Source organism: Crocodylus siamensis, chromosome 3 (genome assembly GCF_052110815.1).
Source record: "Crocodylus siamensis isolate JL-2025a chromosome 3, ASM5211081v1, whole genome shotgun sequence".
Taxonomy (NCBI): Eukaryota; Metazoa; Chordata; order Crocodylia; family Crocodylidae; genus Crocodylus; species Crocodylus siamensis.
In genome coordinates this window covers 8,460,956-8,487,549 of record NC_143397.1, presented here as the reverse complement: position 1 = coordinate 8,487,549, position 26,594 = coordinate 8,460,956, and the positions used below count along the sequence as shown (strand labels likewise).

Here is a 26,594-nt window from a genome sequence, read left to right as displayed (position 1 = left end):
GGGAGGCTGTAAAACAGGTAGTTATCTGCTTTTCCCCAGAGGGGTTAGAGAAAATGTCTCTGTACATGACTCTCTGGAGGCCAGGATGCTCTTGCTTGCCAAAAGAACGTAGTGAAAGATTTCTAAGAGATTTTATTTCCCTTCTTTAATGCCTTGTATTTAGCCCAGGGATTTCAATGCTAAAATTATTCAGGCTACAGCATGAGGCAATTTCCATTTACATATTGCATTTCCTTCTTTTAAAAGCAAATCTAGAGGCAGTGTGAAATGCATTTCAGCACCCATGTCCAGGTCCAAATCAAGCTTGCAGGCAGCGCCACTTAGCCATTGCAGCACATGTTATTTAGGCACCTTGAAGAGGATCCTAAATGACAAGTTGGTAACGTTGGCTTCCTAGACAACAAATGGGAAGACCTATATATCTGAGAAAGGGCAAGCCAGAGTGTGGAGCCAGGGGGCTCCTAAAAATAGCTGATAGGGAGTCCCAGTTTCTGGTCCTTCCTGCTGGATTTGTTAATGCTCTTCAGGCATCATTGGATAGTTTGAATTACATAAACCATCCCAGCAGCAATGGACCAGAACACCAAGCCTCCTCTCTCCCAGACAATGTCTGCCCCAAGGGGTTCAAATCACATTCCTTCTTATTCATTTTCCATCTGATCCCAAGGCTTCCCAATGGGTTGTCTTCAACAGGAGAGATAGAAGAGGAACCCCACCCATCCTGGCCCATAGCCTAATGGTAAGGTGACTCTCCAGGAGACTGGAAGAAGTGAATTTGAACCTCCACAGAGAGAGGAGGGCTGCAGCCCAGGCTTCCTAGGCTTTGCGTTATTGAGCAAAAGGTGGGCACCACCAGGATTTTGTAGTAAACTTTATGAAGGGTAGTAGTGTCCTGGAGTTGTTAGACATGCTGTTTTGCTACCAAAGGAATTAAGGGTGTAGGCAGAGCTTAGGCACTTCCCAGCACCTATTTAGATCTTAGTGGACCTTAAGCAAGAATGAAGCTTCTAGATAACTCACCTCTGAACATACATGACAATCCAATTTTAAGCACTTACCAAGTTTCTCAGGCCAAACGGGGGTACTTGAGGCACCCAGGCATGTAAACAGGTTTTTGTTTTCTGTAACAAAGCCACTTCAGAGTAATCCAAATGGGCCAAGGGACCTCAGGTCCACCTCCGGGGGTGAGTAAAATAGCAGATCCGGCTGGCAGCCCCAGCCCACACCACTGTCAACCCCATTCGGGTCATGGGTTCCTCCAGGCCCAGGGCTGGGATCTTGCTGCAGTGATATTGGGCACAGTCAGGGCAGAGCCATGATCCACTCCCCGCATGCCCCTGCCTGCAGAACCCATGGCTCAGCCCCAGCCCCCGCAAGATCCTGGGATCTCCCTGGCCCCACCTGCCCATCTCGTTTCCAGCCACCACCTTATCCCAGATGCCCTGCCATGCCCCCTGCCCATGCAGGTCCAGCCCCCGGTAGTGGGCGCGGGTCAGATGGGCCAGGGTGCCCAGGCTGGATCTGGCAGCAGCAGCCAGAAGGAGCTACTAGGCAAGTCCAGCCCATGGGCCAGATCAGGGCTGCGGCAGACTCCATTTCCCCATAGCCCCTGCAGTGGCCACTCCTTCTGGATAACTCTCTTGGGAAACAATAGTTGAGTTTACATGGCCATTTATCGATGCTTCAGAGGCTGCCATCAAATGTTCTGGTTGCTGTCAGTTTAGTTAGTGGTTCCTGTAACTATATGTCTTCTAGTAATTGGTTAAAGTGAAACCTGTTTCCTATTGGCTAAATGGGTATGAGGAGGCAATACTCTTGTGGCTCTTTTTGACCAAATTATCAAGAGACAGGTCTTTTCCTTTTTAAACACCCTCTGAACTTGTTGGCTATCTCATGCCTTTGTCCATAAAAGTTTCCTTTCCATGTGTGAAAGATAAACAGGTAAATGTAACATTCATTAGTAAAGAGGATTCCAGCTGAAACATCCATATGTTGGTGTATGAGCAGTGTCCAACAAAAACCAGGCAAAATACGCTAAGCTACCATGCTAAGTCATTGACATATGGAGCTCACTGAGGCTTTTACCCAAAATGGTATTTAAACTTTCAACCTTCAAGCAGAGACTCCAGACTGCATCTCATTTAGCTTCCTACTTCTCTAACATGTAACCAATACTTGATTTACTAAATGCCAACTTTCAGCTCTCAGGACAGATAGAAAAGCCCCAGGAAACTACTGACCTTCTTAATATAGAAATAAGATAACTTTACTAGATTTAACATTCAGAGATCTATAAAGATTGAATTTGAAAGATCTTTCTCTGTGCAAGAGGCAGGAACTGGAAGCATCTGAACAAAACAGTAGGTAGCTGGATGTTATGTACAGTAATAGAAAAAAGGAAATTATTGCCCCTTTCATTACAGGTCAAAACATAGGCAGGTAACACAGAGAACACTCTTGAAATACCTGCCATGTAGGATGAGATTAATATTTGCTTCTCAGAAAGTGTTTTACTCTCCAAATGGATTGGAGTATTTTAAAAGGGGAAAAATAGTAATTTCATGCGTGCTCTACTGTTCTGTGCTTGGCTTCAGCTGGGGTTTATAATGTGTATTCAAATATTACTAATTGCAGCTACCTTTTTTAATCATTTGTTATGAAGCAAGGATCATCTCAGATGCACATGGAATATGTTTGATTCTTCTGAATTCCTCAGCATAACTGAGCTGTATCTCTATTTAAGTCAATGGCTTTACATACTCTCCAAGACAACGAGGGTGAGAATCAGACCCAAGGTGACAGAAGAATTTTGCAAATTATTAATTATATCCAATCAGCTGGATTCTTTGATATTTGATTGGCTAAAATATCTTATTTGCAATACCCTATTGGGATCTAGACTGAGAATATACAAATCTAAAATATAAGGTTCTCAGTACCTTTTACTTAAGGGAGTCTCACTGCATATTGGGCCCTGATTCAGCAAGCTTGAGTTGATTGACATGCTTAAAATGAAACAGGTAGGAGTGGTTGGATGGATTTAGAGCAGGGGTGGGCAAAATGCAGCCCATGGGCTGGATGCAGCCCAACAGGCCTTTGTATCCAGCTCGTGGGGCCCCTTTGAAATGTAGAAAATGTATATTTATCTGCTCCTGGCTGCCTGTCACGTGGCCCTCAATGGCTTGCCAAAACTCAGTAAGTGGCCCTCTTCTTGAAATAATTGCCCGCCCCTGATTTAGAGTCTTAAAAGTAGGGCTGATCAGGAAACAATTTTCTCATTGCATGAGTGCCTGGGTTGGCTGGGGGGGAGGGGAGGGGGCATTGTTTGTTTGTTTTTAAATACTGAATTATGATAAAAAGTCAACATGTTTTAAATGTTCAGAAATCAATACGGCAAAAAATTGCATCCACTCAATTGAAATGTTTCAAAACTCTACAGCTTGACTTTATGCTTTTAAAACTTTTTTTATTTAATTTTAAAAAGGAGTTTCAAATCAGAGACAGGAAAGTTTCAGTTTCAAAATGGTCCAAACGCAATGTGTAAACAATTTCAAAACTTTAAAATTATTTTGAATCAGGAAATTCTGCAAACCAACCATTTCCCTGGAAGTGTTTAGGTTTCTTTCCCCAGGTGAAAAATATGTTGTAAAATCCGAAACACCGCTTAAATCAATCCCTTCTATTTTACCCTGCAAGACTTCCTCACTTAAAGCAATCATTTTCATTTACTTTGGAATGGGTCAAACAAAAGTTAGTTTTATAACTCAGAGCTGGAGGATTGGGGTGGCAGTGGGCTGCATTCAGGCAGCAGTGCAGAGTTGGGGGTGGCCATTGACGGCAGGTCCATTGGAGTCCAGGGAGCCCGACTTCTGCAGCAGGCCACACTGCCCAACTTCTGGCAGTCCACCAGACTACCAAGGGGCAGATGAAATGGTTCGGCAGGCTGGATGTGGCCCGCGGGCCGTGTGTTTGACACCCATGTTCTAACTGACATATAACTTACACTACACCTGCTTCTTTCCCAGTCCTGTGCCCAAAAGTCTGGCTAATGCTCTTGCCTATACTGTTGGTCCAACAAATGTCTTACCAAACAAATATATCTTCTCACATATTACTTGACCTATTAACACAACAACACTACAAAACTATGAAACTACTACACACCAAAGGGAGATGCTCTGGCCAGTACTTCCTTGTAACGTCCTGTTTTGTTAAATGCAAAATAGAGACTATGCATCTTTGATTATCCTAAACAATACGCACTTGGAGCCAGATTTTACACCCATGAGCGTAGTTTCCCATAGACTTTGCTGAAGGGATGTCGACACTGCTCAGCTGCTGGGCTTGGCAACTCTGCTGAGATCTGCAATGCTGGTTTGACAAAAGTTGTGGTTTGGCAGTAGATACCTTGTCTACCACATGGAAAAACCTGGTTTGATTCCCAGATGCGCGTATGACTACAGCCTTTGAGGCACTGAACCCCAGACTCGGTCTGGCCTTTGGGTCTTGTCCCAGTGGCTTAAAGAGGGGTAGACGGTCTGGACAGCTGCTACTCCACCATACCCCTGCCTAGGTGTACATGTCAAAGGTCCTAGTAACCTCTCATCCAGAAGAATGGAGGATTGTCACCCAACCTGGAAACTGCTTATCTGCCTTAATGGGGCTCTGTACACGTACCAATAAGGCTCAGTTCTCCAATACTGTGCAGCTTGATGCTGTACCTGAGCAGCATAGAGCCACCTTAAATTTTATAGAAGGTGTCTCGGTTTGCGTTCAAGGCAACTACTAGCATGACTAATGTTATACACATTCCTGAGCATTTATATGACTTGAACCATCGTTAGTTCAATTCACAAAATAACTAAAATGTGTTGAAACTCTTCAGACGACATTTGCCATAGAAGCGTTTAATCCTACGTGCTAAGATCTCCCAGTAATATCAATGCAAACCGGTTTGTCGACGCAGCCCAATGCAAGATTAGTTTCAATGGGATGCCTCACGTGAATAAAGTTGCTCCCATACCCAACCATTTGCAGAATCACACACTAATTATATTGAAATCATTTTGCCTCTGGTGAAATGGAGCAATAGACAAAATGAAATGCAGCACTTATTTAAACAAACCCAAAGCAGTTTGGGAAGGAAAATGGGGTGCACGCGCACTCATCTTCCCCCAAATAACTCTTCAGGCAGAACAGGTAACTTGAATGTAATGACCAGGACTGGAGTGGGAATAGATCTGAACTCCCTGTGTAATGCAATTTTTATAATGAAAACCAAGAAATGAAAGCTGCTTTTCTGTTAATCCAAAAGAAAAAAAAGGAAAGAGTACAAAGAAAAATAATGCCATGACATTTCAGTTTAAAGAGAACTACGTATAACTCTGTTTGGAAGATTCCTAGTGCTTCATGTGCACATGATGGCTAATGGGAACGAAGCAGAGGGGCTGTGGAAAAACAAAACCAGGGGAATTTGGTTCTAGATGAGGCTTTGAATTCTCTTGGGAGATGCCTCATAAGGAAGATCAGCTTTGCTGAAAAGGAAAAGAGATTTATGAGATGGGAGGCAGCCCGTGCTAAAACTTTTTAAGTTTCTTCCCAGCTTCCAGTGAAATGGCAGAAGGGATTTGCCTCCAGGACGAGGCAGAACCCAGAAGATTTTCAATTTTAATGTCCCCACTCAGAGCAGTGTGTTCATGTCCCTTAAAACAGAAGTCATCTTCTCCCAATCCCGGATTACCTCACCTGTTTGATGCAGAGCCAGCCAAATTACAGAAACAATGGGGCTCGGACAAACTCACCCATTTCATTTACTGCCCACTTGGGTATTATTATTACAACATTATTATTAATTATTAGTATTATCTAGCCTTACATTTTTTCACCTTTAGCCCAAGGCATTTTACAAAGGAGGTGTGTATCATTAATCCCATTTTACAGATGAGGAAACTGAAGCAGAGGGTATGACGTGACTTGCCCAAAGTGTCCCAGCAGTCCAGTGGCAGAGCAAAGCATAAAACCTGCATCTCCTGTGTTTCAGGGTCTGTCTAATGGGCCAAAATTTCCTCCCTTCTTTAATTGAAGGGTGTTTAGGCTTAGGAGTCCTGTAGTATTAATTTTGTACAACATATAAAGAAAATAAATCACCTCTACATTGCCCGCCACTACTTGGGTAAGCATTTTGATTGACTTTGCAACTACGTTCAGACCTGCTTTAAAGGTAACGCGTGTGAAGCCTGTATTTATTTTGTTTAACAAAAATCATGCCAAAAAACAGAGGATCCATACCTGCATTGTAAGTTTTCATCTCAAAACTATTTTTCTGTGCTGGTACAGGCCCCCCTCCAGCACAACAGAGTCTCAGCCCATTACTGAGCTACTTCAGGACAAATAAATGCCATCGTTATAATTCAATAGCTCAGATTTATTTTAACTATGAGCAAAGCCATAACATCATATATCAATTCTAGGAAAACTACCCTACTATTAACACCTTAAATTTCACTGTCATTCATGATTATCCCTGTAGAATCTCCTTTCTTCACCCACAGCCCTAATCCCCTGGAGTGCTATTTAAATGAAATCATCCTGCTTTTAAGACTGATAAAATAAGCTACATGGTGAATTTAGTAATGTAACTCCACGGTGTTGTCCTCTGCCTACTGTATATCTATATCTCTAAAGTAATTTTCCCAGAATTAGAATCATGCCTCTTTAGCTGGGAGGTGAAGGAATAGGCAGAGATACGACTTGGTTTTTCCGCAGCATCTCAGGTTTTCTATAAACGAGGGTCTATTTGTCACAGTTGCGAAGAAAAATTGTTCAACAAGAAGCACGCTTAAATGTAGCGGTCAACCTTTTTAGACTCAAGGTGCCCCTCCAAAACTCTGGAGCATTTAACTGCACCCCATTAAATAAATGGATATAAATATATGCTGAATATTATAATGTGTACATTATCATTCTAATATTAACTAATGCTATCAATATTAATACCTTGGGCTGTAAAGGATGGAGCCGGCCAGTGGGTCAAGGTGCTGTAAAGGACACATAGCACATAGGGAGTGCTGAAGGGGTAAAAGCAGGAGAGGGTGGGCAGAAGGGCATACAAAGCCCAGGAGGCAGGGAGGGGCAAAGCATGGTCACTGCCAAAGTTGCTGCGGCCAGTGAATCTGTGCCTCACTTCCTGCAGAGCCAGACGGGGAAGCAGCAATGGTAGGGGCACGTGCTCTGGCCACAGCCATCCCACTCCAATCCTGCATGGAGCCTCCCAGAGAGAGGTGTGTGGGGCAGGTGGAACCATCCAGCGTGCCTCTGTTCAAGAGACACGTCGAGTTAACTGGGGAAACAGCTGCAGGAGAAAGGTATGCCTTCATGCATTACACTATGCTGCTCTTCCATGCTCAGCTCCAGTGTCCTTCCTGAAATTGTGGGTTGCAGGACAGTCTCACCCTGTTAATGCAGCAGCCAGGAGACAGATGCTATTGCCAAGCAGAACTGCCCCATGATCCCTGAGACCATCCAGGGGCAGATCGGAGGGTCAGGGGTGGAAAGGGGAAGAGGTGCAGTTGCAACCCCCTTTGATTCCTGCTCCACCCCAAATTTAAAACCAACAGCTAGCAGTGGCAGTGGCATTTCTATTCAGGCAGCAGTGAGGGTGTCAGCTGACTTCATGTCTCAGTGTAATCACCCCGATTTTTTCTAAACGCTTCATTTCATGAGCATTAACAACCTTCTCTCCTTTTTTTAATGGCCACTAAACAAGCTATTCTTCTTCGTGCAATTCTGCTGTTTGTTATCTGCTCCTGGTAATATAATTCCTATTTCACAGCCCTGGAGACCATTTTTAATTCTAACTATAGAGGCTCGGGGTAATCCGATGGCCACCTACAAGTTTATAAGGGGTGTTCACCAGGACCTGGTGAACCTTTGTTCACCAGAGTGCCCCAAGGGATGACAAGGTCGAACGGTCACAAACTACTACAAGACCGTTTCAGGGTGGACATAAGGAAGAACTTCTTTACTGTCCAAGCCCCCAAGGTCTGGAACAGCCTGCCACTGGAGGTGGTTCAAGCACCTACATTGAACACCTTCAAGAGACATGTGGATGTTTATCTTGCTGGGATCCTATGACCCCAGCTGACTTCCTGCCCTTTGGGTGGGGGGCTGGACTCGATGATCTTCCGAGGTCCCTTCCAGCCCTAATGTCTACAAAATCTATGAACATGAACTTAGATGTGAACATAACTTTCAATGAAGGCTAGATTTTATTGTATGAATCTGAAAAATAGATGTCCTTTTAATTCTAATGATAACAGGATTAATTAAACCGCTTATTTTGAATTTTTTTTTGCTTGTGTGTTTTCTTTTTGTATCTATATAATATATGATATAGCAAACTCATATTTGCTTTTGTTCCAATCTTAAACTGAATAATATAGCTCTGGGCCACTAACTTACTAGTAAAGCTTCTAGTTCCTTTTAAATTTGATTAAAAAGCAAGCATTGTGTTATATGAGAGGATGTACCACATCATTTGCACTTCCCTTTTCAAAATTCTAGATCTGCTGATGGATGCATCAGAGATGAAACAGGATTGTAGCAGAATCAATGCACCTGCCTTTCTCTTGCCAGTGCTTCTCAGTTTGGCTTTACCATGTCTCCTGAAAACAGAAGAGTGTACAGCAGTTTCACTCCACAGTGGTGACACATCACCCCTTGTGGCACACCAGTTGAGAACCAATGTATTAAGTATTACAACACATAGGCCTGGTTGCAGAGAGGGCATAGCCGTTTACCTGTAAGACAAAATTTCAAAACATTATTTTAAGGACCGTCTGTTTGCAGAACGTCGAAGTCATTTCCGAGAAGTCAAGACAGACTCTCAGACATACCTATGTCGTTCAGACTGTTTCACAGAAGCCTTTCCACTTTTCGTCGTTCTCTTAAGTATCCATTTGCTCTTTGAAAACAGAGAATTTTAAACCACTTTGACGATTGTGAAGTCTCTGCTCTTCTATTCCATACACATTATGTAAAATCAGGCCAAACTACCCCTAATTCCCTTGTCAATCAACAGCAAATATGGCATATTTTATATAGGGCACTGCAATTTGCCACATCTGTGCTGTGCTCATTTCATTTTATACTTTCGAAAATGCCTGTCAAGGCTTGTCTATGACTCACCCATTTAGGGAAGCCCTGATCCTATTCCTTTACAATGACTTAAGGCTTGTTCATGGGAACATTGTTAGCCAGTTGAAAAACACCACTATATATATTTTTAAAAAACCTACTGCAAAAAAAAAAGAAAAAAAAGTTTTACTTCTAAACACATTTTTTTACCAAACCTGAAAAAAAAATTTCAGTTGACAATTTTTCAACAAAAATGTAGTATACATGAAATTGTTCAGTTAAATTTTTCACCTTAGTTGAAAAGCTATATTTTTCCATCAACCCTGTTCCCCCTGTTTTGATGAAGAAACAATTGTCTGGTGGTCTGCATTGTTAAAATCTGGGCACCTGGTTTCTCTCTCTCCATGGATCTTTTCTTTAGAAAAGTTATTCATATTACCTACTATAATAAAATCATGTCTTACATTAGTATGAGCATGCTTATGGCTTCTTGTTAAGGCCCACCAGAAGTTTTGAGTTCAAACCCTACTCTGTGCAAAGCCCCAGGCTGCCCCTGACTTGTTCAGCTGTAAATGGGCTCTTGGCCACTGGGCTGGATATTCGAACAGCTGGATGTGATACTATGTCCCTTGTGTGTCACTGGCTACAGAAACTAGAGTTCCTTAACTAGACTAGTCAAATGGGTCATTAGACTTTGAAGGACCTGTGAGATGATTATGGCAGTACCCACCATTGCAAAGATTAAGTTGGCTAGTATAGAGCCCCACAGAGCAGACAGAGAAAATGATTTCAGTGAATGCAGCTAAACCACAGCAAATCACTTCCCTTTTTCATCTGTCCCCACCTCCCTAAACCAGCTTCCCTACACTGAATCCAACACTGCAAACCCACAAATCTGACCAAACGTGGTGAGAGGCTTAAATTGCCATTGCTGTCCTACACTATCCACTTACGGGAAGGCGTTGAGTCCTAGCAGGTTGAACAGCAGGGTGGAGTGCCAGGACGTCCATTGCTATCCTGATTCATTACGTGGCCATTGGTAAGTATTTAAAACGCTTCACTATCAGTTTCCCCCTGGGGTAAAACCAGGGTTTGAATTACACTTTGACTCTGGGGGGGGGGGCGGTCTGCAAAAAAATGGGGCTGCCCATCATGATGCCCTAATAAAATCGGAGACCCCCCCCAGGTTCTGACTGTCAAATCTTACAGGGGGGATATCCTCTCTTATGGGAGGGCTTAGCTGCCCTGAGCTCCCCCATAATTCAAACCATGGGTAAAAGAGGGGTAATATCAGTAGTTCCTGAGAGGCAGCAGCATAATGATGGGTGGGTGAGCAAAGCATCCGCTCCAGGTACTGCCTAAGCTGGAAGGGGTCGCTGGCATGGACCCTCAGGAGCACCGCACCCTCCCTTCCCTCATCCTGCCTTCCACTGCACCTCCCCACAAGTGGCTTCAGCTCTGGCAGGTGGCATGCAGTGGAGGAGCATGCAGTGGGAGATGTCAGTCGACCATCCCCTCCCCACATGCTTTGTTCCTGGAAACCAGGGGAACTGGGAACGGTCAACACAAGTCAGTGGGGAAAGAAAAAAGGAGGTGACTTCTCCCTGCTGCAGCTGCAAACCTCCGACTGCTGCAGGGTGCAGTGCTGGTGCTGGTGCTGGTGCTGCTGCCCTGCTCTTTCCACAACCCGAGTCAGGAAGGTGCAGGGCACAGGGCAGCCCAGGGTGCGATACCATCCAGCTGTGCCCCTGCTGAGTGGTTAAACTACTGACCGAGACTTCAGATTCCCTGTGTGGGATCTTGGGCGAGTCACTTCATCCCTGTGTCGGTTTTCAATCTGTACAAGAGAGACAGTGACACTGGCATTCTCTACCCATTTGTTCGCCTCATCATCTTTATACGATAGCTACCCCTTTATATGATAACTCCCCCTATGCAGTTGTGCACATCCGTTTGGCCTCTTACTGCAGTGTCGAGCACAGAGACCTCTCTGCTCGACACATTTACGGCTACCGCCATCTGAAAAACACCTGCCTGTGCTGTAGCTCTTCTGTAACTATAGAAAGAAGCAGCTCTAGGCAGCCTGATTCATCAGTGATGAATCCATTATTATGTGAAACTCAGACTAGCTCACTGAAAGCATGGCCAAGACTGCAAGAAACCCTGGGAGAACATGGAGGCAAAGGCGCATGGTTCATTTTCCAACTGTGCTAATGCCTTAAAGCCAGTCCCCAGCGGTCCTCTGTGTGGCATCAGGCTCTGGACTTGTCTGCAGGGCAGGCGAGACAGTGAGTCAGAAGAGAGAAAGAACTACGCGATAAAAACCTCTGCTTCACAGGGGGCTCCTAATCCTGCTCCTGGAAAAACAGCCAGGCGAGGCATGAGTCACCGGGAGCTGATGTCAAGGGAGCCCTAGTATCCGCTCTCAGCACAGGGTTTAAGGTCTCTGACACTCTTCACCAGTGCAAGTGTTTGTTCTGCCTCTTCGCATTATCCTTGTCATAACGTAAGTTAAATTCCTTGCATTTTACCATCTCAACAGGCAGCAGCCGTGCTTTAGGAATACAGGATTTACCGTAACGGCTCAGATCACTGGTCCATCAAGTTGTAGATGTTCCTTTCAGGAGCTGGGGTTACCTGTTCTCCTAGGAAAGTGCCCTGGTATGCATTAGTATTTATTACAGTTGCAAGGAAAGGACCAATTGCATCAAGCACTGCACGAAGCAGACAATAAAGGGTAATCCTTGCTTCAAAAAAAAAAGCAATATTAATAGATAACACAGACAAGAAGTGAAATAAAGGAAATGCCATTGCATCCATTTCATGGATAAGGAACTGAGGCAGAAAAAACCAGCATCCAGGTTTTAGTTCACCTGTCAGGTGCACAAATGGATGTAGGTGCCTATTCCATCCTGCTGAACTCCCTGACAAACAGTTAATGCAAAAAGGCAGGTGGATCCTTCTTCTCCTTACTGCCTTTTTGTGCCTCGGTGTGTATGGATTACAAAGGGAAATGGATTAATGGATTTTCAGGACTTGAACAGGGTGAACTAAAATTGCACTTAAGCACATCAAATCTATTTTGATGCCTAATTGGTAGAAAATAATCTGGCCCTAAATGACTTGTCCAAGGCCGTACAAGCATCTGTGCCAAAGCCAGAATTTGAACCAGGCCTACTGGGTACCTGGTCTGAGCCATAACCACAAGTCCCTAAAGAGAAAAAAAGAAATAAAGTTCCACCTAAGTTGCTCAAAAATACTGTAGGGTGCAATAAAGAACAATTTCTGTTATGTCAATTTAATTTTATTCTTATTCTGTGTCCTATACAATTCCATGCAATTGCTGACTTGGTTACCCAAAAAAATGCGGACAAAATCCTCACAGTCTTACGGAGAGGTTACCGTTTTCTAATACATTCCATATACTTCTCCGTAAGGGTGATACGGAGGCAGAACTGCCCAATACACAAGGCAAAGAGTAGGAGACCTGAACCTACTCTGGGCTCTTCCTCTACACAGCTGTGTGACCTTGAGAAGTCATTTCAGCTTTCTAAGCCTCTCTTACCTCATCTCTAAAATAGGGATAATGATCCTTAGGTTTACAATCTATAAATGAAAAGCCCTACCCAAGGGGCAAAATATCATCAAAAACAGAGGAAACCAAAGAAATCAGTCCTTGGTATTGTGCAGTGCTGTCCAGAGTGAAATACTCTTCCTTGGCTCCTACCAGGACTTCCTATCAGGTCTATCCATGGAAAGACTCTCACCAATTGCAGTGGGAGACAGTTCAGCTCTTCTGTGCCCTGAAGCCTGAAGTCTGATTTATAGTGTTCTTCTCATGCATATTGTTATTTGTCCTCAAATTATCTGTTGATTACCGCTGGCTATTAAAACCAACCATCTGCTTAAAAAATGCAGATACTATATCTGAATCTCTTACCTCCTGCTGTAGCAAATTCCACATGCCGTTGCATAGCATGTGAGCATTTCCACATGTTCAGAATTCACCGCCATTAATTGAACTTAATGGTCCCCTTGCATTTGTAAATCCAGATGGGAGAGTGGGGACCAGATTTTCTTCATTTGACCCCGTGTAGCTGTACGGACTGCAGTGAAGTTACTTCTAATCAACTTCCGATTAAGAAGAGAGTCAAGCCCTTGCTTTGTCCTCCGTTCGTTTCACTTTACTGCACTGTGGGGATTTTTTTTTTCTTCCTTTCCAGGCAATCTCAACATCTTGGGTAAAAAATGGCATTGCCCAACAGCATTGCTTCGCTGTTAGTAATGGGCTGCAATGTCAGCATAAGTCCTGGGCGAATCTAAAATAGAGAACAGGGGAAATCCTTCAGGAAAAGTGACATTTAAGACAGAACCCAAGGCACCCATACAACTTCTGATTGGGAATGCAGCCGTGTAACAGGAGCAATGCTTTCTCCTGCTTTCTAGCATGTGCATCCTCCTTACTGTGGCAGTCGCACCTATACACCAATAGCTCTAATACACCTATACGCCATACAGATGCTACGTATGGATACGCACAGGTGCTACAGACAAAATGCCATCCCTGGTCAGTCTTCTGTTTCCACAGTAACCTGATGAGCTCTAAGGAATGGCAGTCAATAAAGAAAATCCAAGCAGAGATAAATCATAATATTAGGTTAGGGTGAAACGGGCCTGGAATACTGAAGAACTGATAGAGCATAATACCATTTTGGGGGACTATTACTGAAGCTCAGGTCAACGCTGCAGAGGAATATGATGTGGCATTTACGGAACAGATTTGCTAAGCAAGAGCGCAGATGGGAGAACGGGTGCCGAGTTCTCCAGACTAAACGAAACCCAGCTCTGCTTTGTGTACCATCTGACATATGCCACTCAGGAAGGGACATCAGGGAAAAGTGTATAAGTGAATAGGTAGTGACATCTGTTAGCCCTTAGAAGCCTAAGTGTGGTAATAGGGGACATACGCATTCAACCAGGCCAGCATTTTATTATTAGCGTCCTAATTCTGCAGTGACACTCGAATGTATGTCAATATGCAAGCGTGACAAATGCAGGAGTCATCTTTGGTAACTGTTACTCTTACATCTGGATCTTTCACTAGGGTTTTGCATCTGTCCCACAAATGGAAGTGGATACTTCACCCTGGGGAGCTGTCTGTGCACTTCAGGAAAGAGCCGAGGCCCTTTCCATTAGTCATGTGTGAGTTCACACTTAAAAATCATTAAGAGGCAGGCCAGACTAAGTGTCCTTAATGGCCCTGACCCATGCTCCATTAGGAACATGGAAGTGGGCAAGTCAGTCTGCGAGAACAAAACTGAGAGACACTGGGTGCATCTATACATCAGATTAATGTACATGAATAAACCCTGGAGCTTATTGCTCTGGAGTTTTTTTCCTCTTGGTTGCACTCTTTGAATGTATGCCCGGAAGCAAAACAACTCTTGAGTATATTGCTCCTGAGTTTAATTTGTATGCAACACGTGGTACTCGGTCAGAGCAGCCCAGGCAGGCAGGGGATGTGGAGGTGGGGGTCAGCCTGCCAGCCCAAGACTGCTCCAGCTAGACTCCACGTGCTGTGGAGTGGCTGGCTGGGGCACAGGGTGCTTCAACACAGGGGCTACTTGCTGGCTAGCCCTGCACTGAAGCACCCTGTGCCCCAACCAGCCAAGGTTGAGGAAGAATCCAATTAAAGCTGGAAGATTTATTTTGTAGAAAAACACCCCAAAAAAGAGAATCTCTCTTGGTGTTCTGATATAGCCCAAACTCTGCCCAGATGGACAAGTCTTCCAGACACAGGCTAGCTCCGGGGACTTGACTCACTATCCCAACACTACAATCTTATGGCACTGAAACCAGATTGAGAGCATTGCTCTTGATCCGAGTTATACCAGATTAAGGTCGGTGTAAGACAGCAAAGAATTAAGCCTATCCTTTTTAAGGTTATATGTACCTACCCCCATGCACTGAAAATAACCACTTTAACCTAAGTCTCAAATCCGTGGTGGATAGAAATATGTTAAATATTGTGAAACACTTGGATACTGCAGTCATGGGAGCCATGGGAAGATCTAAATAGGTTCCTTTTTTAGTAATATCTGTTCTTCATTCCCTCTATCACTGCACCATCCCCTGGCTGCACCATCCCCTGGCTATGGGACCCACCCCTGGGGACAGGCAGGCTGTGGGGAAAACCAGGGTGCATCGGTGCAACTGGCAGCTTGCTGGAAACTGCCCTCTACTCCTGGCCATTGCAGCAGCATGTGCAGAGCCGGAAGTCCCCGGCATGCAGAGAGCTGCCTCTCACCCCGGGCTAATGCAGCAGCAGGAGATTGCCTGTGGAGAGCCAGGGGCCTTCTGTAAGGCAGGCAGCTTGCCTGGGGCGGCCCCCTTCCTTGCCCTGACACAAAGGGAGCTGGGAAATGCCCCAACCCTGCCTTCCACCAGTTGCATAGCATGAGCCAGCCCCACTGCATTAGCATCCCCTGCATGAAGAGCCAGCCCTGAGGCGTCTGCTCCAGGCAGAGAGCACCAGCGACAGCTCCTGGAAGAGACTAGTTGTTTTCCCATCAAAGGCTCACAAGTCTCCTAGTCCCGGGACCGGCTGACCTGTGTCAGAGAGCAGCCTCTGTGCGTGGCACACAGTAGATGGGGGAGGCGGCAGGCAGCACAGCCGCAGGTAGGGCAGAAGGCAGAGCGGGAGATCAGATAGGAAGCAGAGAGCAGGGGGGCAGAAAGCAGAGCCACAGATTAGGCAGAGGAAGGGGACTGGAAAAGCACGTGGTAAGGGTGTGGGGCTGCTTTGCCTGCCACAAAGGTTGGCCCTGACTGTCCTAGTCCTTGCCAGCTCCATTCTTTCATGATATGCAGCTGCTGCACAGTTTGCAGCGAGTTCTCAGCCTCCCTCTCCTTTAGCTCTCAAGGTTTTGAAAATATTTACTCTGTTTTAGTGTGCTGCAATCTCACTGCTCATATGGTCAGCCATACATGTTGAGGCAGGAGTGATTTTTTTTTTTTTTACAGATGGAAGGGGAGGGCACTCAATAGCATCTCTGCCCAGGGCACCCATATTGCTAGTTACACCCCTGCTGAGCACACCCTGCCTGCTCACTTTTGCTGCCACCCACCAATTCTGGAAATGTTGTGCAGAGCCTGCCAGACCTGCTCTGAAGATCTCTCTCCTTGGCATGCTTGAGTGTCACCACAGGGCACACCTTCCGGGCCACATTTCCAGAGCTGGCACACGTGGGCAGTAACAGACTGCGAGGCAGGCTTGGGACCAAACAACCCCACTGTGCCAGGAACAAAATAAAAACTTACCCTGAAGAATGTCATCTCATGCTACCTGCTGTGCTGAATAAAGGACTAAGGTAAAACCCATATTTTCCACCAGAGGGTGCGTCTACATGAGGCCTAATAACACGGTGCAGTAGTGTGTCACGGCAAAAACCCTGCTAATAGCCTACTGCACCGTGTTATTAGGCTAATGCGCAGTAAGCATCACGAAATAACTGCACCGGCACTAATGCACAGTAACTTTAGGTACTGCACATTTAGTTAGTCTTTTATTAAGGAAGTGCTAAACTAAATGCACAGCATCTACGGTGAATTAATGAGCATGTAGACATGCCCACTGGGTGGAAGATGGGCAGACAAACTTCATCTGCCCGTGAAAACTGAACTCACAGTAGTATTAGCTGTACTTTCACACTTCTCCCCCTGTCTGCTCAAGTAGCCAGGTGAAGAAGGAGCTTTTGAACAGAAGGATACAGTCCAATAGACTGTGTGATGTTTAGTACCATTGCTAAATTAATGATGGTGCTTCTTCAGTTTGCAGCAGAGATCAGTGGGGGCTGCTGTTAGAAGCACATCCGTTTTGCAGTAAAAGAGTCGAATGGGCTTTCATCATTTCAATCAATCCCAGGATGCTTTTTATGATGGAAAAGGACATCCATGCCTTCTTTGACCTTATTAAAGGCAAGGAGGTTATTGTGTAAAGAGGATAATTAATTTTGGAGCTTTAAAAAATAATCACCGGAGAAGTGCCCAAAGAGCACAATTAACAAACATTAAACTAATCAAATATTGGCCTTAAATTTTTTCCTTATCTATTCCCTTCCAATTTCAACATTTGGAACAATAATGAGGTTTAACAATCAATGGGTTCCTAATGAGAGCAGCTTGCAGTACAGCCACAATAATCATCTTTTGAAAAATCAATACAGAAGGAAATGTGAAAACAATTTGATATGAGGTGTGACTTCCTCTATTTCCATATATACTCATATTCCAACTCCCCGCTGCCCCATCTTTTTCCCTGCCACAGAGACAGGAAGGATAGCTACTTGTTGGGAGATAATCATGTAATTAAGATGTATGAGATGTGCCTGCCCGTGACACGTGAAATAAAAATATAATGAAAGAAACAACACAAGCATGTATAAAGGACCTTCTCAACCTAAGCAATAGCATTTGCTGCCATGAACAATATATCTAATCATATCTAATCATAAAAAATAGACCTTTATAATAACCAGGCGGCATAAAATGATATCCACCCCAGTACCAACAAGGCATGGTGGAACAGACCAAAAATAATTGTGTTACAAAATGCCTAGAACAAATGGAGAAAACAAAGATAACGGAGGGCCTTATTTTGCTGCGTTGTCTGCAGAGATTAATATGACACTAGGGCATTCCTGTCTTATTTCCACTTTCAGCAAATCCAGTTATGTTGCTACAGATTTCAAAATGATTATTGCACCTGGGTGCTAAGACGTGGCTGGTTCACTCTTCCAACCTAGTGATACCCCACCTCTCGAATGGCCTGTTGGCAGCTGAGTAAAACAGGGGAGCCATGAATCCATTAGAGTTGATGCCAGTGAGCAGCTCAGCAATTGGACAGGTCTAAAACTATGGGAAAGATGGGGGCATACATTTGACTGACCTTTGCACACCTGTTGTGATACACAGGTACTCCTCAGCCTGGAAGCTTACCCTTGTCTTTAAAACAATATCAGCGAGCTAAACACTCATAATCTGAGGCCCATTTCGAGCCTAGGCCACTCGAAAGTACTATAGCCAGCGACAGACAAGGGAGTTATGTGACCAGTCTTTGGTTCTCAGCCTGATAAGCAGATTCCCATCCATAACAGGGGTGATCAGGGATAGCTTTTTGATAGCCAGGTTCACACTTACATGTCAGGGTCCAAAGTAGGTGCATCTACACATGTGCTTTAATGCACAGTAGCCTATTTTACTGTGCATTAAAGCATCACGTAAAAAAAATGCAAATACAATCCTGAGCAGTAAAATAGGCTACCGCACATTGAGCATCACTTAAAAAGCATGCACTTTCGCTACTGCATATTAGGACAGCACAATAATGCACATGTAGATGCACCCTGTGACCACTCTGCCACCACCCCCTCCACCTGTCTATAATAAGGCCAAGTGTAACTAAAGTAAGAGGGCAGGAGTAGAAGCCGGCAGAAATAACCCCTTGACAAAATAGCTCCTTTTTCAAAGCGACAGAGTCAGGGACTGCTCTCATAGCTGCACTGTGTGCAAATGTCCACATTTTAAATGGAACCTCTGGATAAAAAGAAATGTTTCTGTGCTACTAACAGCATAAATAATGCAGATTTCAGCACAGCCTCCCAAATAGCCCAGCTGCAGCCCCGTTAGCATTGCCAGACAGAATATAACTGGGAGGGAGCATCATTTTAATAGAGAGATTAATCAAGGATTTTCATGTGGCTGGGATATAGGGTAATGGTGGTAGGGGGGGATTAGACCGTGTCTGTGGCTTGGACAAGTAAGATAGGAAGAGAAACATCCATTCTGTCAAGCTGCCTGCCCTCCTGCCTTAGCACTCATACCCCGTGTTAGCATCAAGATGTCTTGGGCTTTAAATGAAATGTCAAATATAATTTGGCTCTGGATACACAAGATATATGATTGCCCTTGGAGAAACTTGATAACTCAGCGCACTTTGTGTCAAATGTGTATCTACCTGATAGCTCACTCCATAAAAGCACTACCTTGCTCTCCCTTGACTGTATCAAAATTGTTGGACTCCAAATGGGCTGCTTGCAATTTGCACAAATGGACCCATTTTAGGAGGGGGGATACATCAGAGAAAGGAAAACTGCTTATTGAAAGTTGACTCTCAAATGTCATCACTGCAGATCTCATTAGTATGCAGTGGCTAGATGTTGGTTAGCACATCGGCACTGGAAGGCTCAGACCAGAGTGAGGCATTACATTAAGTTATACATTTGGTTTCCTTCTGGGACTTAGTGCTGAGATTTACATTTGGAAATCAGCTGTATTCCCCAGATGTTTTAGGCACTCAGAGGCGACTGGAACGAGCACGATGGAAAACAGCTAAATAGATATATCTGTAAGCCAGCTAGGTACTTACAGCTCCACTCATTATGGTATCCAGACACACACAAACATTACTGGAAATATTTTTATCATTGCAGGAAGGGAATGACATTCAAAGATGGGGAACGCAGGCAGAGAGATTCACAGAGATGCTACTTAGCTTTCTGGCACGCTGCTGCCTAATGGGGTCCACAGTACCTTGGTGGATCAAGGACCAACCTTCCCTTTACAGTGCACGAGCAAGAGAAATGTTGGCATAAGCTAGCATGCCTGACCAGTAGCCACCTACGCTGTACTGATATTAGGGGGTTCCCCCCCACCACCACATGAAAAGGGGGATGAAGAGCAGGTCTTCCCCCCCACCACATAATTAAGGATATATTTCCCCTAAGGATTCTCAGTGGTGGACTCTCTCTGGAGTTAGACATGGATCCTGTATCAGTGATTTCCCATGATAACCAATAGCCTGGTGATTAGGACACTCTCCTGGGTTGTAGGACAATTGTTTTCAAATCCTTGCTTCTGATTAAGCATAGTGAGGATTTTAAAAGACGTCCCATGTCTAACAGGAATTCCCTGTGGCACTGGGCTACTGGTCGCATGAGACATACTTCACATTTTTCCTCCCCAGTTTAAAGCAGAATCTCTTTTTTACCTACTGGGTGAGGGAAGATTTCCAGGGGAATACTTCATTTGAAAATCCCACCAAGGACTCTTCCCCAGCAGGGATCCTGCAGTGTTCACCTATTTGATCTATTGGGTCAGGTTGAAGATTACAGGCTACCCTAGAGAAGCTACCAGTAATGTGCTGCAGTTCAAAAGCATTGCTCCACTGCAGAGATTTGCTCCCTGCAACAACACACCACTAAGGTGCTACTCAAGGGGCAAATATTTTGCATTTCAGCTGTATAGGAAGAGACTTTTCTCCTGCTCAGTATCTTATAATAAAACTGCTTTGACCATCTCAATTTATGCTATAATCGAACCTAAAGATGTGCTAGGAAGATGAATGCTCGTTTAAGAAACAAATAGTAGTGCTCCAGTGTTTTGCCAAGTTCTAGTACTGAGCTTGAATTACCCATAGTGCAAGATATTAAGTGTTGATTTAAGAAGATTTTGTTTCTGTATTTCTGGACTATCAACCAGGGTGAGAAACTTCATGGGATCAGACGCAGGTTGGTAAAACCAGTGCCGATCTTTCACTGTCTTTACTCTGAGTGCATCAGTGCTGTACCTGTGACTGGTGGGCAGTATTTCACACTGGTCAGCATGTCTTACATGCCTGAACCTGTTGCCTGATTTACAGAGAATGTGAATCTGTTACAGCCCTGACACACCAGACTGGGTCTGCAGCAATGGCTCAGGGATGTCAAAGATATGGCCCATGGGGTAGACCCAGCCCACAGGGCCTTGTTGTTTGGCCCCTGGTGCTGGCCCTGGGTCTGAGCTGACCCACTCACAGTGCATGCCAACCAGGTCCCATGGGCAAGGTTTAGGACATGCACCACACACAGCACCTGTTCCAGCCACTCGGGTATCCCTGCCCTGCCTGGTCCAAGACACGTTGCACATGGTGCCTACTGCAGTTGGTCCAGGACCCATGCTGCACGCACCAACCACAGGCACCACATGCAGCATGGCTCTTGGACTGGCTGGAGTGGGGCCCGTATGTGGCACGGTCTCAGATCAGCAGGGAGGCACTGTGTGTGGTGTTGTAAGGGCTAGGGCAGGACATAAGCAGCTGATCCAGTGGGTAGGCCTCTAGGAGCAGCTAGGGGGTCAGCAAGGCGGGAGCACAGGTTACCAAACTATCAGGGTCTAGCATGGCAGGAGTGCGGAGAACATGAGGACCAACTTCCACGAGGACTGAGGGTCAAAATCCAAGAGTTTTCATCTGAGAAGCGAGCTGAGATCAGAAACCAGGGGTCAGAGAGCTCGTGCCTAGGTCTAGGGGAGATCTAAGGCCAGAGTCAGGAACAGCCAAAGCCGAGGTGTGCTTAAAAAGGGGGAGTGGCATGATTGCTCGCCTCCACTGAAAACTAGGACACTCTCATTAGCCAGGAGTCAGGGGCAGGTGCGATGGCTCCAGTGCTAGGCCCAGTCAGGCATACTTCACCAGACGCCCTGCGCGGTGTGGCTCCAGGAGCAGGTGCATCAGCATCTGGCCAGGCAGGCACTGTGTGTTGCTCTGGCTGCTCCAGGACCCATGCTACACTCAGTGCCCACCCCAGCCACGCCGCATCGCACATGCCATCCGATCCAGGCACTCTGGGATCCACCCTGCACACGGCACCCGCTCCAGGAGTTGTGCCCATACACATGGTTCCCGCACATGCGGTGTGGGTCCCGGACTGGCGGGAGCAGCCAGAATGGGCACTGCGTCCAGTGGACCCGGCATGTGGAAACGGGGCTGGGGGAAGGCGGGGGGGGGGGGCGGTCCATGGGCCCAATCAAGCCTGCAAATTGGTCCTGAGCCACTCCCCTGGCCTGTAAGGCCAGATCAGTTTAACACCCTTGTTTTACCAGGTTCAGACTCTGACAGTAGCCAGGGTGCTAGGAAGAGAGAAATGCTGCCCAGCACTTTGTCATAACAGCTCTAGTGTGGGGGGAACGTAGCTGCTCATTCATGGCTTTAATTCAGGACAAGGTGAACAGGGCTCATAGTAGAGATGTACTTGGGGGGTACATTTCAGTTCAGAGACATTGTGCGAGAGATTCCAGTCTGCTCTGAAGGAAGGGGAAAGCACATGTATCCTTGCATAGTTTCCGATTCAGATGCAAGGACGTTTGATAGATATGTGCACTGAAAGGAAACTACTTGATTGAATTTAAAAATCTAAACATGAAAAAAAATGTAGGTCTTTTCATCCAATTCAGTCGGTTCTGAGACGCACTGTCCTTGGATGGGTGGACGCCAGCCCACTTTACGATGGTCAATGAACCCTCTCACCTCTTTTCCATGTTGCTTGTAATGCTCAAAAATTCCCATTTCATTTTGATTGTTTCCTAATTGATATTACCTGTGTTTTCCCCCCCACACCCTTTTTTTTTACCATACCACCCTTCAGGATTCGAAAGCATCGTGCCCTCTGTTCCATTAGAATGCAAAAAAGCATTGGAAGAGGTGCTCGATACATCACGGTGCAGTTTTATTCCTCAGCTTTTGCCATTTTTAAAAAGCCACAGTGGTAAAATATTGAGCCAGTGACAGATATGGCACAGAAAGACATAAATAAATATGCAATATACCTGCCAGTCAAACCAAATGACAAATACTTCACTTCCCCAAAGAAAAGCTAAGCAGGCTTACCTTTGCAGAGATAAGGTCACATCTGTGATATTTTGTGCTTTTGTACCAGGCACAATGGGTAATATGTCTGACGCCTCTGTCTAAACCAGCTCTATTCCTTGAGTTAACTCTCTAGCATCAGATCATCCTTTGCGCTTGGCTAAGGCAAGGAGATGTCCGATTAAAACGGCAGTCCACTATGATAACACCCTCTTCCCCATTCCTCTAACTGTGCAGTAAGGCTCATGCCACCCCCAGCCCCTTGTTTCCAAAAAGGTCAACAAAAGCCCTGGCAGCATTTCCTTAACATTTACATGTATCCATTTTGTGTAAATGCAAAGTCCCCAATGGTCACCGTGTGAGCTGCCACTCCAGCAATTACCATTCCACATGCAACCAACCGTCCCTGCCCTCATCCCCTTTCCTCCTCTCCCAGTTCAGCTTTTCTTTTCTCCTTCCATCACTTCTATCCTCCTGCACAATCATCCTTCATCTTCCCCACGTCCCCGTCTCTCGGTTCTCTCTGCTACCTTCCAGCTCCTCCATTCTCATTCTCTCTTGCTGTCCTGTCTCCCAGTCACTGGGCATGTCTACACATGCATTTATGCCGGCTTAAATTTACTGAGTGCTAAATTACTGCGCAGTAAGCAGGAATAGGCCAGTGTCTACACATGCAGGCATTGAAGTGCATTTACGCTGTGTGTGGACTGACTTGGGACTAAAGTCAGTCCACACACACAGCGTTACTCCACAGTAAGCCACCTACACCTGTGTTAGCATGCAGTAGCTAATCTGGCATACATTTTAAACAGTTACCTCTGTCCCCAGGAGATCTGTCTCACATTGCCTGGCCATAGCTCCTTTCCAGTAATATCAAGGCCAATGACTCTTCCAGCCTGACTCTTCCTATAGTTCAGTGCTTATATCACCATGGGTGTTTAGCTTGCTGCTTCATCCATGCTCTTTAATCTTCTGTTAATAAAGATGACAAGTGCCGTGGCCTCCAAGAGCACAGGTCAGGAGCCCTTTGAAACCCTGAGCATGATCCAAGCCTTTTTTCTCCACAGATTCTTCTGCCACACCTATTGTCTTGGCATCAGAGGAGCCCAGATACGAAAGGATAAAACACAGCTTACCTCAGGAAGAAACACCCCAGACATAGTCTACAGACAGCCAACCTTAAAATGAAGCCAAGTCTACTCAAAAACTGAAAAGTGGAAAATAGATTGCAGGTAGCCAGAGCTTTAAAAAAAAGTATATATAATACATGTGCGTGCACACAGGAGGGTTTTTTGGAAACTATTGGCAATTTCAGAATGAAACCATTTTGTGTATAATGATCATGCACTTGGTCTAAATGGTCATAAGCCGTGGGTGCATTTGACAATGCTGCCATCCACGTACCTCACTGCTGTGTAGTTTCCCACTTTGTCACAGACATACAGCACAGGTTGCCATTTTGCATGTGCTATCTTGAGAGAGAAAGAGAGAGAGAGAGAGAGAGATGCTTATATTACACAGACACACACACACACACACACACACACACACACACACGAGCTCTCACTCTAGCTCTCCCACTTTCTCCCAGGAACTAGGAAAATAAATACACCACACACCATTTGCATATGGGTTTTTAGTGAAATATATATATTTATTACAGATTATTATATTAGATTTTGCATATATAGCTAATATATAATTATATTTTATTTGTGTGTGTGTGTGTATATATACATAACCTAATATAATATATATACACACACAAAATATAATATATATGAGCTATTATACATAATCTAATATAATAATCTCTCTATATAATATAATCTCTCTCTATTATACATATTAGATTACATTACATTATATATTAGATTACATTATACACACACACACACATATAAATAAAATGTAACCTAATATATAATCCTCTAAAATACACACACACACAAATATGAAGATTCCCTGGTTTTGCTTATATAAGCCCTTGCAGTCACAGGAGATGTAGGATGCTGAATATGCCAATGCCTCGCCTGCATCTCAGTGGAGAAGACCTGCAGCCTCCCACGCCGTTTCCCTTAAGTTGGCCAAAAGGAATTTCCACCCTTGCTCTGCTCGCTCTCTCATTTGTAAATTAGAGAGGTAAATTTGTGAGCTGCTTCCCGAAGCATTCTCTCTGTCGTTTTCTGGCATGCTGGCATGTTATTTATATATTCAGTGTTTTAAAATACACCCCTGGCCTCCATGTAGTATTCTGGGCATCCATTTTATATGATAAATCTCGCAACATGAGGATGGACAAATTTCCTTGATTTATCTCAAACAATCTCAGTGTGGACATATGAACAAAAAAGGGTGGGGGAGAGGGAGGGAGAAATCAAGCAGATGGGTTTTGCAGCTCACCAAGAGGGTTAATAAATCTGAGGCCTTTACTATGAGGTATGCCCAATGGCTATAAGATGACTGTAGCTTCCCTTCTCTAGACCAATATACACTGTGTGTCCCAGTTTTGTTCAGATATTGAATTTGCTTTCTTGGACAAACAGCTGCAGTCTCCACTTACCATACCTAGGCTAAGCAAATATTATTTCAAAATGTCTTTTCAACTTGCATTATATAAATACTTTTCTGCAGAACACACAATGGATTTTTCCTCTCCAAACTGTCAGTCGAGGAATATACAGCTAGTTCAAGCCTAAACAAGCAGTCGCACCACATACACACACACATGCACACACACGCACACACACACACACACACACAGAGCATTCTTTGCTCACTTGTTAAAATCAGATCATTATTCTAACACCATGGGTTTAAATTCCTAGTTTAGCAATTAGATGTCTCTGTAACAACCACATCTACACTGAATAAGAACGGAGGCTTTCGTGATTGCAATTGCACATGACTGCCGCTATCCAATGCCCTCTGAAAGTCCTCATCTATCCATTTCCCATAATCCTTTGTAGGTCTCCTGTGGACTAGCCACAGATGGCAGAAAGAAAATGAAGTAGCTAAAGAACTAAAGGCTGACGATTAGTGCTGTGACCAAGAATGGGAATAAGGACCTTGGGCTTTCTTTAAATAAGAGTGAGTGGAAGGAGACCACAAGAGTTAATCTCAAATAGGATTTGCTACACAGTTTGTGGAGAAAATCTCTTCAAAGGTTACTTAGGGGTTACGAGAGAGTCAGTCGTAAGGAGACAGTGTGGCACACGGCATGGTCTACTAAAGATTAATGCTCTGGAGAAATCGAGCTGTCTGCATCAATGATGAAACTGTGAGTGAATGTACAAGTTTAGTAACCCAAGGGTGGAAAGTCAAGGGAAGAAGGAAAAGCAGGACAAGCGTACAAGTAATCACCAGTTGTATACCTGCCGGTGCCTGCCGAACACAAGAAGTTCAAACTATCAAGCAATGGGAAGACAGACTTACAGGGGCAGCAGACTTTTGATTTTCCTTAACATTGTTTTCCCCCATCTGTGGAAATGTATAGAAAAATAAGCCTGAGTTTCCATATGCTAAGCCACCTGTTCAGTGCAAGACTTGTCAACCTCAGGTAGGAAAATGTAGGAACAAACTATACTCTCTACCTATGGGCCCACAGACATGCAGATAGGGAAGGGGCCCAGTAGGTGAAGTATCAGTAGAAATGAAAAACAGAGTGCATTTGCTCTTGCACAGGCCTTTCAAATTGAGAGCAGCAGTGTGATTTAATCATTGAACTCTCTCACCTGGCACAGTCGGATGGAAATTCAACAGTAGCAATTACTTTGTA

The 26,594-nt window shown here is 44.7% G+C and overlaps 1 long non-coding RNA gene across 1 annotated transcript in view; it reads right to left on the bottom strand.

Annotated features, from left to right (window-relative positions):
• Positions 1-12,488: 12,488 nt before the first annotated feature.
• LOC149867960 (uncharacterized) overlaps positions 12,489-26,594 on the bottom strand; it is a 59,731-nt gene continuing 45,625 nt past the window's right edge. Inside the window, exon 3 of the long non-coding RNA XR_016440938.1 lies at positions 12,489-13,454. This is a non-coding gene — a long non-coding RNA (uncharacterized LOC149867960). The remainder of the gene's footprint in view (positions 13,455-26,594) is intronic.